This window comes from Phascolarctos cinereus, unplaced genomic scaffold, assembly GCF_003287225.1.
Source record: "Phascolarctos cinereus isolate Bilbo 61053 unplaced genomic scaffold, phaCin_HiC Scaffold_7;HRSCAF=346, whole genome shotgun sequence".
NCBI lineage: Eukaryota > Metazoa > Chordata > Mammalia > Diprotodontia > Phascolarctidae > Phascolarctos > Phascolarctos cinereus.
In genome coordinates, this window is record NW_027556180.1 from 164832888 (window position 1) to 164840720 (window position 7833).

The 7833-nt window shown below is 38.1% G+C and overlaps 1 long non-coding RNA gene across 1 annotated transcript; it reads left to right on the forward strand.

Annotated features, from left to right (window-relative positions):
* The first annotated feature begins 2216 nt into the window (after positions 1-2216).
* On the forward strand, positions 2217-7362 carry LOC110196695 (uncharacterized). Its single transcript, XR_002321286.2, has 3 exons — positions 2217-2302; positions 2498-2642; positions 7254-7362. It is a non-coding gene; the product is annotated as an uncharacterized LOC110196695 (long non-coding RNA).
* The last annotated feature ends 471 nt before the right edge of the window (positions 7363-7833 follow it).

Below are 7833 nucleotides of genomic sequence, written 5' to 3' on the forward strand. Positions count from 1 at the left end.
TGTTCTCATATGAGATAAGATCATGGAATGATAGAACAGAGGGAGAAGAGAATAGGACCCAGGATAGAGCCTTGGTTTCAAGACATAGTTGGTGATACAGCAATGATGACCGATATGGAATGGACAGACAGGCAGCAAGTAAACAAATAAATAACAGTGTTAGGAGGACCTGGGGTGCAAAAAGGAAACAAGTAGACAGAATGGTTAATAGTGTCAAATACTACCAACAAGAGTATAAACCCAGAAAAAGGCCATTGGATTTAGCAATTAAGAGATTATTTAGTAACCTTGGAAGGAGAAGTCTCAGTCTAGTGGTAGTATTGGAAGCCAGAATGTGGCGGGTTGAGAGGTGAGAATAGGTAAGAATGGAGGCAATCTCCATTTTATTCCCACGTCATTTGCTCTTGTTTCTATTGTTACTCCATCTTCCTCAAAGAGAACCAATGACATCATGAAGGTGATGTCTTAACTACTCACTGATAAAAAGGTAACCCTTCTCCTTGTCAAGGCCACACCTTTACATGTTAACTTGATACTGTCCCTTCCTACCTCTCCAGAATATTGCTCCTATTACCATCTCCCCTTCCCTCTATTCTCCAGTCTCTTCTCATCTACTGGTTCCTTCCCTGCTTACAGTGAACATGCCTAAGTCTTTAAAATCTTTTTTTAAAAATCTTCACTAAATACAACCATTCCTACATTCTCATCCTAGATCACTTTTCTCTTCTTTGGACGAAATCCACTAAAACATCATCTATACACAATAACTCAACTTCCTTTTTTTCTAACTCTTTTAAACCTCTTCAACCTAGCTTCAAATTTCTTTACTCAACTTACCTTCCTCTCCACAAATTTGCCAAAGCTCTCTTATTTATCATATCTAATGGGCTTGAGAGATGATGGACTCAAGAGTACAGAATGAAACATGTATTTTTTTGGACTTGGACAAAGCTGTAATTTGTTGCTTTTATTTGTTTGTTGCTTTGTAGACTGGGTCTCCCTGTCTTATGCAGGCCGGAAGTTTGTAAGCTAACAAGTATTTATTAACTACCTATTATGTACCAAGCCCTGTGCTAAGAATACGAAAAAGCACAAAATAGTTCCTGCTATCAGGGAGCAAGCTCGCAGCCCGAGCAGCATGAAAGCTTTGGCTTGTACTGTTTCCAACTTAGGCCTATTTGCCTTTTCATGGGACAACCTAGTGGCCCTCTGCTTCCGGGAGCTCATTGTAGTGCTGAACTTAGCACACACACCTAATTGGCATACAGCACTGCATCTCAGAATTCCTCAGCTCAAGCGGAATGCCAGCCTCAGCCTCTCAGGTAGCTGGGATGACAGGTGTATGCCACCTGTATTGGGAATTTCCAGTCAGTAATACCTGAGTGGGAATTTGTTTTATTTGACTATTCACATTTGTTACAATGGTTCTGTCTTCATTTTTTCCAAATGGGAGGAAAAGATAGGAAGGAAAGAAAATAGATTTTTGTTAATTGTAATGAATAAATAAATGGATGAATGGTTAGATAGATAGATAAATAGATAGATGAATGGATGCATGGATGGATGGATGGATACATAGATACATAGACAGATAGATAGATAGAAAAAATTTTTTAAAATTTAGTGTTCTTTTCCCTGTACTTGTTCTCCTTTGCCTCCCTGTAGCATTTGAAAACTGTAGATCATGCTCTCCTGAATACTCCCTCTTCTTTTTCATTCTCCTTTGTGAATCATCATTCATATAACACCCACAATAAAAGAATGTGTTCCAAGGTTTTTTCTGGACTCCCTTTTCTTTTCTCTCTGTGTATTCATTTGGTGATCTCCTTAGCTCCTTTAGTTCAAATATGATCTCTACACATGTGACTTCCAGACCTATATATCTAGCACTAATCTTTCTCCTGATATCCAGTATATTAGACATTCCTAATTGGTTTCCCATAGGAATAAAAAACTCAAAATGTCTAAAGTATAAATCACGTTCTACCCTAAACCCATACTTCATCAAAATTTCCTTATTGTTGTTGAGAATAATACTATCATTCCAGTTACCTAAATTGACAAACTTGCTATCACTCTCAATTCCTGCTTCTTACAAACCCCATTTTTCTGTAATGGGGAACTTGCCAGTGAGCCCCAGCTATCGGGAACATGTAAAGAATGCTCACCTCATGTAATTCTCATCTGAAATTCAGAGCATGGGGAAACATTTGCAACTGTTTTTGTTCTGCTAGCCACATGATGAAGAACCTTTTTGATTGACTGCAGAGATGGAACTCAAGCAGGACAGAGCATTAAAAAGGTACTAGAAAGCAGAATCTCACCTTTCTTTTGTTGTAATTTCTTCCTGCCTGGTGGCCTTGTGGGGTGGAGGAGGGAGAGGAGAGAAACAACATTGTAAAGGATAAATGCTTAGGCCTTCCCCTCATGAGGTCAATGTGCAACCGGTAAATAGGAGCCTCAGTTCTTTTTCTCAGGATTTGTTCTTTCTTTTTAGGTGAAGGAGATTGGAAATGACTGCAACCTGATGAGCTTTGAGAAGTTCTAGAGTCAAGTCCTTGCCAGAGCTTGCAGCCAGATGGTCCAGCTATGGGTCCCTGAAGTGGGGGAAAAACAACCTTTGAGACCCATCCTAGTGGTAGGTAAGACAAAGACTCATTCAATAGTGTGAAAGTGGTGGGAACTACTCTAAGAAGAAAATGTAAGTCTGAGCCCATGCTCCTCAGGGATTGAGGCAATATAGTATATCCCCAAAGTGTAGGGGAGGGGAAATGTTTACACTTCTGTTATAACTATGTCATTAGGGGCAGCTAGGTGGAACAGTGGATAGAGCACCAGTCCTGGAGTCAGGAGGAACTGAGTGCAAATCCAGCCTCAGACACATGATACTCACTATCTGTGTGACCCTGGGCAAGTCACTTGACCCCTATTGCCTTGCAGGAAAAACAAAACAAAACAACAAGAAAAAACCTTATGTCATTAAAGTTAAATACCCCATTTGTAAAAGTTAATCGATGTTAATTACTTAAATAGTAACCAAAGTGTGATGTTAATAATTGACAGCTAATAGGAAGGGAGAGAAAACACCAGAAGAGAAGTTTGAGCCAATAGCATTAGGGAAAAGATATCCCAAATAACCTCAGGGTACCTCTAGGGGTACCTGAGGTGAAGATGTAGCCATTCTGGAAGAGACAAATGCTTCATTCATTACTTCATTTGGAGAAATTGAAAGCCATAAGGCTGCAAATTATTATACCTTTCCTTGGGATGGCTTAAAATGTCCCAGAATTGTCATGACAGCCTGAGATTTCTTAACGTTTGATTTTAGTCTCTTGTTGAAGATATTAATGTATTCTGCCCTTACCCATCTCTGATATTCAGTTCTTTATTGTTTTCTAATTATTGTATTCTCACTAGGGACCTTATAATAATAGCCCTATCACTTTATACTTTAAGCTTTGCAGGCTTAGAGTTGTAAAGGGATAGAGATAGAACAAATATTTTCATCTCCATTTTATAGAAGACAGAACAGAGGCTCTGAAATGTGAAATGATTTGCCCATGGGAGGAAAGCAGCAAGAATTTGGACCCAGGTTTTCTGATTCCAAGAACAGGATTTTTCCAACTATAGTTATCCCATCCACATCACGGGGGCTTGGGTCATGGTACCCCTGCAATCTGGAGAACCCACATAAATGTTTTTAGACCTCCCTTTGTACCAGAGAAGATATCTGAAGTATTATGGTATTAAAAGATAAAATATGTTGATATTATACAAATACTATGCATATATTTCATGCATTTCTGTGTTTCCAAACTTTTTCTGTGTCAAGTACAGGCCTTCACATGATGTCTACATCTTCTGCAAAACTCTCCCAAAATTCCCCTTTAATTTCTTGTGCCAACCCATGATATACTGAAACCACAATGGGGAAAGTCACAAGCTAAAAGGGATATTCACGCTGCTTTGCATTTCATGTAACCGTTAACACAGTGTCTGATGCGGAGAGAGAAATTTGAAAAAAAATATCTTAGAGATGGATTTCCTGAGTTCAGTGAAACTTTCTGACTTCCACTTCCTGAGTTCCCCTTTCACAGTTTTTCGTCTCATAACAAAGACAGCACTGTATGGGGGAGCTGTATATGCTTTAAGCAGAGGGGTCGTAGCGATGACCCTCTATGCAAAGAATGGAAATCTGAATGTGACTTCTGTCTCAAGACCAAGTTTAAGGTAGCAGCTGAAATGGTTTTACATGTCATCGTCTGGCACATGTGTGATGGATTGGGGATGCCTGAAACATAATTGGTTGATCTATTAAAAAAAAGAGCTATTTGTCCTTTACCCTGTACCATGTTTAGCTAATGAATAGTCATGAGAATTTTTCCTGGATAAATATAATAGACTAGTGGACATATTTATTTTAGTAATAAATAATCAAATTATAGTTTGAGGAAGACTTGTTTAACTCAATTCCATCAACCTAATCACCTGAAAGGAAAAAATGAGAAAACCAGAGAAAACATTGGTATCATTTAGTTTATTTTTTTGTTTGTTTGTTTTGTTTTGGTTTTTTTTGTTTTTTGCTAGGCAATGGGGTTAAGTGACTTGCTCAGGGTCACACAGCTAGTAAGTGTTATGTGTCTGAGGCCAGACTGAACTCAGGGCCTCTTGAATCCAGGGCTGGTGCTCTCTCTACTACACCACCTAGCTGCCCCATCATTTCATTTTTAATAGCTAAAATGAGGCTAAGAAAAACATTTCCCAATACCATCTATACATATTAAAATTGGCTCTCTTTGAGAATATGAAAATAATAGCTAGCACCTCTATAGTATCTTAAGTTTGGCAAAGTACATTACAAACATTTCATTTCTATCCTCGCAATAACCCTAGGAAGTAGGTGTTATTAGTATCCCTATTTTTACATATAAAGAAACTGAGGCAGGAAGCAACTAATTGATTTTCCTGTGGTCACACAAGTAGAAAGCATTTGAGGTCACATTTGAATTCAGGTCTTCTTGACTTCAGGCCCAGTGCTCCATTCACTGTGCTACCTAGCACCTCAAATATAGTTCCTTCATTGCAGATGTCACTGAAATGCCTTTCTGTAAATGTTGGTAGTGGGAAGGCAAATGATTTTAATTTAAACTTCTATTGAGTTAAGGTCATGGTGGTCTCAGAGTCTTTTGCAATCAGATTGTTCTCTTATCATACTTGTTGCTCCCATCTCAACTTCAAGAGGGATCATGGTATATTCCTTCACTGGTCTATCTGCTGCTACTCTATGCCCTAGTCTTACCTCCAGTTCCAGGCACATGACATCTGTTTAATCTTCCTCCACAAAGTAGATTCTATTAAAAGGTCCAAGATACCTTGTCTCCTGGTAGAAGCCTTCCTGCTTAGGGATTTTTGGCCCAAAGGAATATAAATTTTGATCTCTGAAACTTTTTTTCCCCTTAAGGACCACACCTTAAATTCAAATTACAATGGCTCTCATTGATTGGCCAACAATAGGTCCCAGACAAGAACCACTTGGTCATTGTTTAGGCCCTGATCAGCTCAGAGTAAACAGTAAATAGCACTTGTCTCTATGTTGTCCAGAAACCCTGAGGGTCTTCTTCTCCCAGATTTATTCATTCATTCATTCATTCATTCATTCACTCATTCATTCATTCATTCATTCATTTCACTATTTAACTGCCTCATTTCTTACCTAGCTTTAATCACTTAATGGCAGTTGCCTCTCTCAAGCTGAGACCTTTTAAAAGCTTTAGCTTAAAAGGGCCAAGGTCTCCCACCACATCCAGGACCATCTCCAATTGTCCTTATCTATATCTTGCCACTTGACCCGGATCAAATACTGGAGGAGAAAGTAAGGCTGGTGACTTTGCACAGCCCTTCCTCACTTAAATCCAATTCATTTGAATGTCATGGTATCACTTCCCTGATGTCATAGGCCTCTTCAAGAACAAAGGACAAACAGCAGCAAGCCTTTTTGGCAATATTGTAATTACAGCTGATGCCAAGGTATTTTTTTTTTTAGCTATTGAAAATATAACTTTAACTAGAGGAAAAAATTGGACCCAACAAGTCATGATTTGATTAAAAAGGCAGCTTTTTGTTAACAATGTAGGACTCCCTTGAATGAAAACTGACTTATACTTTGAAAGGTAGTAGGGGGAAAAGTTTCACCTATACTGACCCTCAGACCTAGAAGACAGTTTAGAAGACAGAAGGTAAGATTTTTGCTCCAAATCTCTAAAACAGAAGAGAAACTGTCTTGGAAAAGTGACTCAATCATACGACCTGATCTAGTGGGATACGGTTTATTATTGTTTGCTGGGTTTATTCTGTTTACTCTTCTCTATTTTAGAGCATCAGAGTACAATGATGCTCATCACCTCTCTGTTAAAGATGTTTGATGGCATCAGAGAGTTGGTCAAAAGCCCTACTCGTCTTACTATCTCTTTCTGCCTCTACCTCTGTCTCTCTGTCTTTGTCTCTTGAGGTAACAAGGATTCAGGCTATTAGTAGAACAGACAAGCTTTCCTTGATCTTCAAACAAGCTGACCAACAAAATACTAACGTCATTGACTGTCTAGCTTCTCAAATCTTTCTCAGGAAGTGGTTAGAAATTGTCCTTCCCTAAATAAAGTTTGAGGATTTTTCTTTTTGCTGGTAGAAAAAATATTGACTGTTATTATGTCATCAGCCACATGGGAAAAAATCACAGAAAGTTGTAGATTAACATTCAGATGCTCAAGATAGTCTCTGAAGTACAATTTATCCAAGAGTGGTGTATACTTCTATTATGGGGCTGTTAGTAGGAATTCATAAAGAATCACATAGTTGTATGAATGGTAGAGGTGGAGTCATTTTCTCCTCTGGTTACTATATGGAAGACAAAAATAAAACTAGGGAATTTAACCTAATGCCATTGATTCACTTAAACCTGGTTCCAGGTGTGATGTGTGAACTATGCCGATTTATTGAATGAGGAGAGGAAAAAAGGGACCATTTGGCTCAAGACAAGAAAAATGAAGGAAGCTAATTCCTGTGGAGTACAGTTTGATTTAGAATAGCTCAAGAAAACGAAAACCAACATCTGTTGTGGTTTATATTTGGCTGGAAGTTTTAGGATGAAAAAGATTATAGTTTCTGCAATGGGGCTATGTGTATCCTTTATGGAAATACTTGTCCATCCACATGTTACTCTAACTGGAGTTTTAATCAATTCTTTTTTTCCCCCACAGGTTCTAATCAAGGATTTGTAATTAAACTCACCATGAACCCCCTCCTGAAAGAAAATACATCAGTTGGCTGAACACAAAATTAAACCCAGAGTCATTTTTTTTACCTGAATCGAAGTTTTTTTTTGTTTAATACACCTAATGAAAGTTTGAATTTCAGCCAAATATCCATCTTCTAAAATTCTTCAACTAAGAAAGAACAACTGGAATATTCTCTACAGTGAACATAAACCAATGTTTCTTTCAGTTTATGTCCCAGGTTTTAATGCAATTCATCACTCCTTTCTTTCTGGTTCATATAAATGAAATCCATATTCTTGTACATATGATCCTAGTAAGGAATTCAGAAGTTTTTAGATAAAGCAAGGAAACTTGATTCTAGTTCCAGAGATGGAGGCTGTCCCATTTCCTTGTTACTAGAACAAGAAAGGAGGGAATATTATTGTGGGAAGCTTTGGAAAGTTATAGTGCTAAGAAGTCTGTTGAATATACGTGTGAGAAAGGCTTCCAGAGCACAGATGTCAAGGTTGGGGCCCAACCTAGACAAAAACATAATTGGGAAGCATTTAACAAAATAAATAAA